The sequence below is a fragment of the Phacochoerus africanus genome, chromosome 14 (assembly GCF_016906955.1).
Source record: "Phacochoerus africanus isolate WHEZ1 chromosome 14, ROS_Pafr_v1, whole genome shotgun sequence".
Lineage (NCBI taxonomy): Eukaryota > Metazoa > Chordata > Mammalia > Artiodactyla > Suidae > Phacochoerus > Phacochoerus africanus.
The window spans coordinates 54,426,488-54,435,457 of record NC_062557.1 but is presented as its reverse complement, the minus strand read 5'-3'; the positions used below and the strand labels follow the sequence as shown (position 1 = coordinate 54,435,457).

The 8,970-nt window shown below is 45.3% G+C and overlaps 1 pseudogene; it reads right to left on the bottom strand.

Moving 5' to 3' along the window:
• Nucleotides 1–2,180: 2,180 nt before the first annotated feature.
• LOC125115258 (60S ribosomal protein L36a-like) lies at nt 2,181–2,497 on the bottom strand (annotated as a pseudogene).
• Between the last annotated feature and the right edge of the window lie 6,473 nt (nt 2,498–8,970).

Genomic DNA, 8,970 nt, shown 5'->3' with positions numbered 1-8,970 from the left:
TTCAGGTCAGGTCAACCTGAACATAATTATGTTCATTGCTTAGAAAGTGCATTCGCTAACTAAATATTAGCCATAATAAAAAAGAATGGCGGTGACAGCTGGATGAAATTCACGGTCCCAAGACCCATGTGCCAATGTATATTTCTGTCTTTAGGCTCTCAGAGAATTTATATTCCTGATCCGTACTTCAATTGGTAATTGCCCAGCGTCTGTTCTTTTTAAATCTTTATTATTTTTTATTCTCTCCCAGATGTTGAGTTGAACGGCAGCGATTTCAGGATTTCAGTGAGAGGTCCAGATGCTGGGTTTGGGAAGTGTCCATGTTTTGTTTCTTCTTCAATCCTTCAACTTGAATTTATGATGAGGCTTTGATGAATAGGACACTTCTCTCTGCCCTGCCCTCTTTGCCTGTGTCTGAGTCTGCGATATCGTTGGTCTAATTATGCGGATGTGTCTCTTGTTGGAAAATTTATGTGATGACTGTTGCCAAGAACCAGGAGCCAAAACCATGGATTTGTGGTCGAAACATCCTTGATTCCATGCTCGGCAGTATATCCAAAGTGAAGCTGGGGAGGCCAGGTAGCTCGTCAATTTAGGGCTCTAGCAGCTGGAGAGTATGCGACAATGTCAGCCCTGCAGGGAGTTGCAGACTTAGGATGAGAATCAAAGATTAGGAAGGTCAATCAAGATTAAGAGCAAAGGAGTTCCTGCTGTGGTACCACAGGATCAGAGCCGTCTCTGCAACACTGCAATGCAGGTTCCATCCCCAGCCCAGCACAGTGGGTTAAGGATCCAGCACTGCTGCAGTTGTAGCATAGGGTGAAATTGCACCTCCAGATCTGATTCCTGGACCATATGTCTCAGGGCAGGCAAAAAAAAAAAAGATTAGGAGCAAAGGAAAGGGGCTGGGTGTAGGCAGATAAAAGGTGGGATGCATCGGTGGGTATATTTACTATATATTTACATAGATAGGACTTTACAGTTTGTATCTATGTAAACACCATATATTTCCATAGATAGGACTTTACAGTCACCCAGAGACTGCTGGCACTGCCTCATAAACTTGGCTAAGTTCACTAACTTCTTGGCTTTCCAACTTGATTTTAAGTTCCTTGAAGTCAAGAGCTATTCTAGTGATCTCTTGCTATGTAACAAATCACTCCAGTATTCAGTGGCTTAAAATAAAAATAGTCATTTCAGAGTTCCTGTCGTGGCACAGCGGAAACGAATCTGACTAGGAAATGTGAGGTTGTGGGTTCCATCCCTGATCTTGTTCAGTGGGTTAAGGATCTGGCGTTGCTGTGAGCTGTGGTGCAGGTCAAAGATGCAACTTGGATCTGGCGTAGGCTGGCAGTTGTGGCTTCGATGAGACCCCTAGCCTAGGAACCTCCATATGCAGCGGGAGCGGCCCTAAAAAAAAAGAGAAAAAAAAAAGAAAAAAAAAGTCATTTCGTTATCTCATAGATTCTATGAGTCAGGAATTCAGAAAATTCTCAGCTGGGTGGTTCTGGCCTTGATCTCATGGAATTACAATCAGACAGTGGACAGAGCCACTGTGGGCTGGCTGGGCATCCTTAAGTGGTCTCAGGGCCACTCCATCTATGGGACTTCGGCCTTCCTCGCAGCATGGCAGCCTCGGGTAGCTGAAAACTTCAGAAGTGAGTTTTCCATACAGGAGTTTTTTTTTTGTCTTTTTGTCTTTTTGTCATTTCTTGGGCTGCTCCTGTGGCATATGGAGGTTCCCAGGCTAGGAGTCTAATCGGAGCTGTAGCCGCAGGCCTATGCCAGAGCCACAGCAATGCGGGATCCGAGCTGCGTCTGCAACCCACACGCCAGCTCATGGCAACAGCGGATCGTTAACCCACTGAGCAAGGCCAGGGATCAAACCCAAAACCTCATGGTTCCTAGTCGGATTCATTAACCACTGAGCTGCTACGGGAACTCTGGTTGTCTTCTTTGTTATGACCTTTCTACCATCCTCTAGAAAATCCCGAGACCTGAGAGGGAGTGGCTCATTAGCAAGACTCAATGAGAGAAGTCACGTTAACAAAACTAATGCTCTGCTGATCACACTGGGACTTGGCATTGCCTGTGGCTTCTAAAGCTTATGGGTACTAAAGCTGACATTGTTCTTCTTTTTTTTAACAATTTCAAAATTTTATTGTCTTCATAATAGAAGCTCAGAACGGGATCACGTGGCCCTTTCTCTCATCTCCGCCCAGCTCAGAACATTTGCATCTCTTAACAGCCAGCATTCTCTTAGATCAGCAATTGGGCTCAAGGCGGTCAAGCCTCGGCCCATCTTCTTTGCAGTTTTGGCCCTTTTCCGGAAAACCAGCTTGGTCTGCCCACCACAGCCGCTCCGCTTCCTGTCATAGCACCGCTTTCCCTGGGCACACAGAGAATCCTTGTGCTTCTTGTACCATGTCACTTTGTGGCACTGGCCTTTGCCACACTTCTAACAGAAAGTCCGGCAGGTTTTAGGAACATTCACCATGTTTGTGAGAGTGCTATCAGCACGAGAAGCCAAAGCTGATATTCTTCTGGGTCCTGGTGAGTGACCCCTGGGATTACAGAAACATGGGTTACCTGTGAAGACTTGGGGGAGGGTAACCTGTCAGTCCAGTAGATAGAGGCTCTGGGCGTAGCTGATGGGGCTGCAACCAGGGACCCTCTGCCTGGGTGGGAGCAGGAGCCAGGAGAGATGGGGGCTGGAAGATGCTTTTGTACATACCTGGGAGACTTTAATTCTCTCCAGTACCAACCACCTCCAGTCTCCTCCACGAACACCCTCCTAGTCACCTCCCACCAGACTGATGACAGCAAGCCCCTAATGGGACCTTCTGCTTCTGCCCCTGCACCCTACTGTCTATACAGCAGCCAGAATAACCTAGTGAAAGAGTAAAAAGACTACATCCAATAAAATAAGCTTCCTCAGGAGTTCCCGTCATGGAGCAGCAGGAACAAATCCGACTAGGAACCATGAGGTTGCGGGTCCGATCCCTGGCCTCGCTCAGTGAGTTAAGGATCCGGCATTGCCATGAGCTGTGGTGTAGGTCACAGACGCAGCTCGCATCTGGCGTTTCGGTGGCTGTGGTGTAAGCTGGTAGCTGTAGCTCCAATTAGACCCCTAGCCTGGGAACCTCCATATGCCATGGGTATAGCCCTAAAAAATTTTTTTTAAATTTAATTTAAAAAAATAAAATAAGCTTCCTCAAACCTGCCATGGCACCCTATCTACTAGAGTGAACGCCTTGGTCCTTTAAGTCTTGCTTGGTCTGATCTCCTTTCCCCTCCCCAATCTCCATAGGCATCATTATCAGCTTTATTTTTTTTAGCATATTGAGTTTTTTTGTTTGTTTATTTTTTATTTTGGCCTTGCCCACAGCATATGGAAGTTCTCAGGCCAGGAATCAAACCTGTGCCACAGCAGCAACCTGAGCCACTGCACTGACAACACCAGGTCCTGAACCCAGTGAGCCACCAGGGAACTCCACATAATTGGCTTTATTAAGGGCTGTTTCTCTCTCTCCCCTCCCCCACCAGACCGTAAGCTCCCCAAGGGCAGGTATTTTTACTTGTTTTGTGAACTGCTCTGACCAGTTGTTGTCAGGCAGAAGAGGAAGCTCAGTGTTGCCAGAGCTTCTGATTTTTCAAGAGAAATTACATATCTGGATTTTTATGTCAAATCTGATGTTGAAGTATTGGCATGTAATAAAATTGTTCAACAATATTGTGCTGGCCAAGTAAATTAGAGCCATGGATTTCTAATTTATGGTCTGGTGCTTGTGTAAAAAGGCAATGGCCAGGTGTGGAGAGCTGGCTCAGGAAGGAAAAGGTGGGGTGGAGTGGGGGCTGGTGGGGAGACCCCTTGTTGACATGCTTGGTGGTGGCCACTAGGGGGCACTCCCTACTACCTCCCCTCAAACCACACCTAGACTATCTCCACTCTGCCCCCACCCCACCCCCCGGAGGGTGGGGGAGGAAATCTTTGAAAGAACCCAAACCAGAAAGCACTGGCCAGAGGTCCCCAAAAGGAGGTGCATCTGGTATGATGAGCAAAGTGGTCCACGGCTCTGGGGTCAACATGGCCAGGTCTCTTCAGTCTTCTCTTGGGATTTCTCTTGGACCCTCCCTGTATTGGAATGTTTCTGGCTCCTCCAGTTGGATTCCCACCTCTCAAACCCTAGGTGCCTAGATGAGCCTGGGTGATGTCTACCTGCAAAGCCAGGGAGGGGCAAGGTGAGGCCAGAATAGGGAGGGACAGGAAACCCAAGCTGGGATGGGACTGAGCTTCAATGAACACCCCAGGGGGACTGAACAGCTGCTTCATGAACAAACATCAGGGGACAGGCCGATTGTCAAGAACAGCTGGACTTTGGAACCTGGTCCAGTGTCCTTCGGTCTTGCAATTACCAACAACCTCACGAGGGATGTGATGTCTCCATTTTTGTGGACAAGGAAAAGTGACCAGAGAAGTGACAAACCCCAAGCCTCACAGCTGTGAGTGTTGGGATTTGATTAAAACCCAGGGGCTGTTGCAATCCGGAGCCCAGGTTCTTTCCATCCCTACAGATCTGCCCCAGAGGACAGCATAAGTGAATCATAAAAGAATCAGATTCCTAAGACTGGAAGGACATCTAAAGTCCCTGAGTCCATTGCCTACTGGGCTTGGGGCTTTTTTTTTTTTTTTTTTTAATTTAAATGTTGTTTGCTATGCTCTTGGACTGGAAGAACTAATATTGTTAAAATGGCCATACTACCCAAAGCAATCTACAGATTTAATGTGATCCCAATCAAATTTCCCATGACATTTTTCACAGAACTAGAATAATCCTAAAATTTATATGGAGCCAGAAGAGTCAGAATTGCCAAAGCAATTCTGAGGAAAAAGAACAAAGCTGGAGGCATAACCCTCCCAGACTTCAGGCAATATTGCAAAGTTACAGTAATCAAAACAGCATGGTATTGGCACAAAAACAGATCAATGGATCAATGGAACAGAAAAGAGAGCCCCAAAGTAAACCCACACATCTATGGTCAATTAATCTTCGACAAAGGAGGAAAAAATATACAATGGGGAAAAGAGAGTCTCTTCAGCAAATGATGTTGGAAAAGTTGGCCAGCCACACGCAAATCATTTGAAGTTAGAATATATGCTCACACCATCCACAAAAATAAACTCAAAATGGCTTAAAGACTTAAATATAGGACACGACACCATAAAACTAGAGGAGAACATAGGTAAACCACTCTCTGGCATAAATCACACCACTATTGTTGTTGTTTTTTAGGTCAGTCTCCCAAAGCAATAGAAATAAAAGTAAAATAAACAAATGGGACCTAATCACATTTATAAGATTTTGCATAGCAAAGGAAATCACAAACAAAACGAAAAAACGATCTACAGAATGGGAGAAAATATTTGCAAATGCTGCTATGGACAAGGGCTTAATTTCCAAAATATACAAACACCTCATACAACTCATTAAAAAAAAACCCACCCAGTCAAAAAATTGGCAGAAAATCTAAATAGATATTTCTTCAAAAAAAATACACAGATGGTCAACAGGCACATGAAAAGATGCTCATCATCGCTAATTTTTTAGAGAAATGCAAATCAAAACTACAATGAAATACCACCTCACATCAGTCAGAATGGCAATCATTAAGATGCCAACAAATGATAAATTCTGGAGAAGGTGCGGAAAAAGGGTATCCTCTTTCACTGTTAGCGGTGATGCAAATTAGTGCAGCCGCTATGGAAGAGAGTACGGAGGTTCCTCAAAAAACTAAAAATACAGTTGCCATAGGATGTGGCACTCCCACTCCCGGACATATATCCAGCCAAAACCATAATTTGAGAAGATACCTGCACCCCAGTGTTCACAGCAGTGCTATTTACAACAGCCAAGACATGGAAGCAACCCACGTATCCCTCAACAGATGAATGGACAAAGAAGACGCAGCATGTATATATATACTGGAATCTTAGTCATAGAAAAGAATGAAATAATGCCATCTGCAGCAACATGGATGGACCTAGAGATTCTCATACTAAGCAAAGTATAAGAAAGGCAAATATCATATGTTATTGCTTACATGTGGAATCTAAAACATGACACAAATGAACCTAACTACAAAGCAGAAACAAACTCACAGACATAAAGAACAGACTTATGGTTGCCAAGAGGTGTCAGGGGAGGGAAGGTTTGGGAGTTTGTGGTTAGCAGATGCAAACTATTATATGTAGGATGGAGAAACAACAAGGTCCTACTGCACAGCACAGGGAACTAGAGTCAATATCCTCTGATAAACCATAGTGGAAAAGGATGCGAAAAAGATTATATATATACGTATAACTGAATCACTTTGCTATACGGTAGAAATAAACCCAACATTTAAATCAACTATATGTCAATAAAAAGTTTTTTAAATGCTGCTTGTTATAAATATGACGGTTTAGGGAACATTTATCAGAAAAAACTGAGGTAAATTCTATATGCTTCCTACATAATTTACAGTGAGCTCAATCCCCATTTATCCTATGTAACTGTATATAAAGTTCATCTTTTTTTTTAATTATATTTTTTGAGGCCTACCTTTATTGCTTGTAGCTATTGGTCACCAGTGAAAGGTCCTGTGCATAAATCCAGCCAGACATCCTTCCTGGTGTGTCTCCGACCAGCTCTGATTGGAACTTTGTCTCCCTGGAAGGGAGGACCCCAGCCTCTGTAGGACTTCATCCTCTTTCCCTGAGAAGGTCCGTTGTGTGTTTGACCAGGAAGGAAGGCCTCCTATCTTCCAGAACGACACATCTTTTTTGGCCGTGCCCGAGGCATGCGGAAGTGCCCAGACCCGCCATGGAACAAGGCCACAGCAGTGACCTGAGCCACAGCGAACTCCAGGCACAACACAGCTTCTCTTTAGAAGGACCCAATGTAGGGAAAGACCCTACACTGGGATTTGAATCAGGATCAGTGCGAGGCAGGAGCTGAGCAAAAAATGGGGGTGGGGGACGTCCACAACCAGCATCTCTCACTCACCCCATGAGCTCCAAGATCCCAGTCAGAGAAAGGAGGTCAAGCCTCACCTTTCGGGAGTTTGGAACAAGCTTCCCGGCCAAGGTTCTCCGCCCTGGTCTGAGAAAGGGCAGATGCTGATCGGGCTTCCTTCTCGCCAGTGGCGGATCCGGCCTCTCCTGGAGCTCTCTGGCTCCCCCGGTCTGCTCTTATCTGCTTGGCCAAAGGCGACAGCACTTGCCGGTGCCACTGGAGCCAGAGCTATTGCAGGTCCGCGCAGATGCACAGGCGCGGAGGGCGGTGGGCGTCGGGGTGGCGAGCAGGCCGGGTGGGATCAAAGCTGGTGGAGGTAGAGTCCGTCCTGTCCACTGGCCTTGCCTGCGCACTGACACGCACCTTGCTTTATTACCTGGGTTCAGCGGATAAACCCTCCTTCCAGAAAGGCTCCCAAGAGCAAGCCGCACGGTGAACGCCCTGATCAGATCCCGCGAGAAGTTGTCCGGCGCCTTTGCCTGAAGTGCGATCGATCTCGTCCCGTTTCCAGTTTACTGACTATGCAATAAGAAGATGTCTTCGTTAACTTCATACGAAAAGCACCTTAGTCTATTCTAGAGCTCCTGCTTGCTTGTGAAAGCATAAATAATATCAGTCCCTGTTAATAAATGGAACCCATCAGGAAAATCAAGACTAATTACTATGCTTATTAACTTTCGGTGATTAACATTTCAAAAACAAATTAAATACATACAGTGCAAATCTGAGAGGGAGCCCCAAGGTAGCGATCTGTATGGAGTAGTACAATACTCATCGGAACCCGGGCAATTCTTGCTGTATAGCGCGGGGAACTCTATCTAATCACTCGTGATGGAACCTGAAGGAGGATAATGTGAAAAAAAGAATGTACCGTATGTGTATAACTAGGTCATTTTGTTGTGCTGCAGAAATTGACAGAACATTGTAAATCAACTATAATAAATTAAAAGTAAATAAATAAAAGTCATGGTTTTCAAGGTGGCGTAGAAAGTGAACCTCTCCAAGGATCTCAGGCTGTGGGGAATGAATGGGTCCAGGGTAGCGGCCAGGAGTGTTCCCTCTCCAAGGACAACAGGAGCCTGGAGGTGGCTGTCCTGCGCTCTGTCGATCCTACTCCTCCAGGGTCTTTAGTGAGAGAGAGAGATGGGACCAGAGGGCAACCTGATTCCAGAGCAGCGGGCAATGGCTCTCAGGTGGGTGTATGCATTCTGGAAACACAGTATCTTATTTCTTTTTCTTTTTTTCTTTTTGGCTGTGGCATGCAGCAACTTGATGTGGGATCTCAGTTCCCAGACCAGGGATTGGACCCCAGCCACAGTGATGAAAGCGTGGAGTCCTAACAACTAAGCCAGTAGGGAACTCTCAAAAATCTTATTTCTTTTTTTTTTTATAATTTTGATTTTTTTCCATTATAGTTGATTTACAGTGTTCCGCCAATTCCCACTGTACCAAAAGTTTTCTTAACTTGCTCTGTTCCAAACTTCCTGTGCCACTGTGATAGGCTGAATAATAGTCCCCTAGCCCCTTAAAAATATCCGTATCCCAATTCCTGGTGCTTGTGAATATGCTGCCTCGCCTGAGGGGAGGCGGGAACTTTGTAGACGTGATTAAATTCAGGATCTCTTTCTTTTATTATTGAAGTATAGTTGATTTACAATGTGTTCCTTTCTGGTGTACAGAAAAGTGATTCATTTATTCATATAGATTTTTTTTCATATTCTTTTCCATTACATTTTATTACAGGACAGTGGATATAGTTCCCTGTGTGCTACAGCGGGGCCTTGTCATTGATCCCCAACCCAGGATCTTGAGATGGGGCAATTTTCCTGGATGATCCAGGTGGGCCCTAAACGCCACCACATGAATCCTTATAAAAGGGAGGCAGAGGGAGATTCTACTACACACAGAAGAGGGA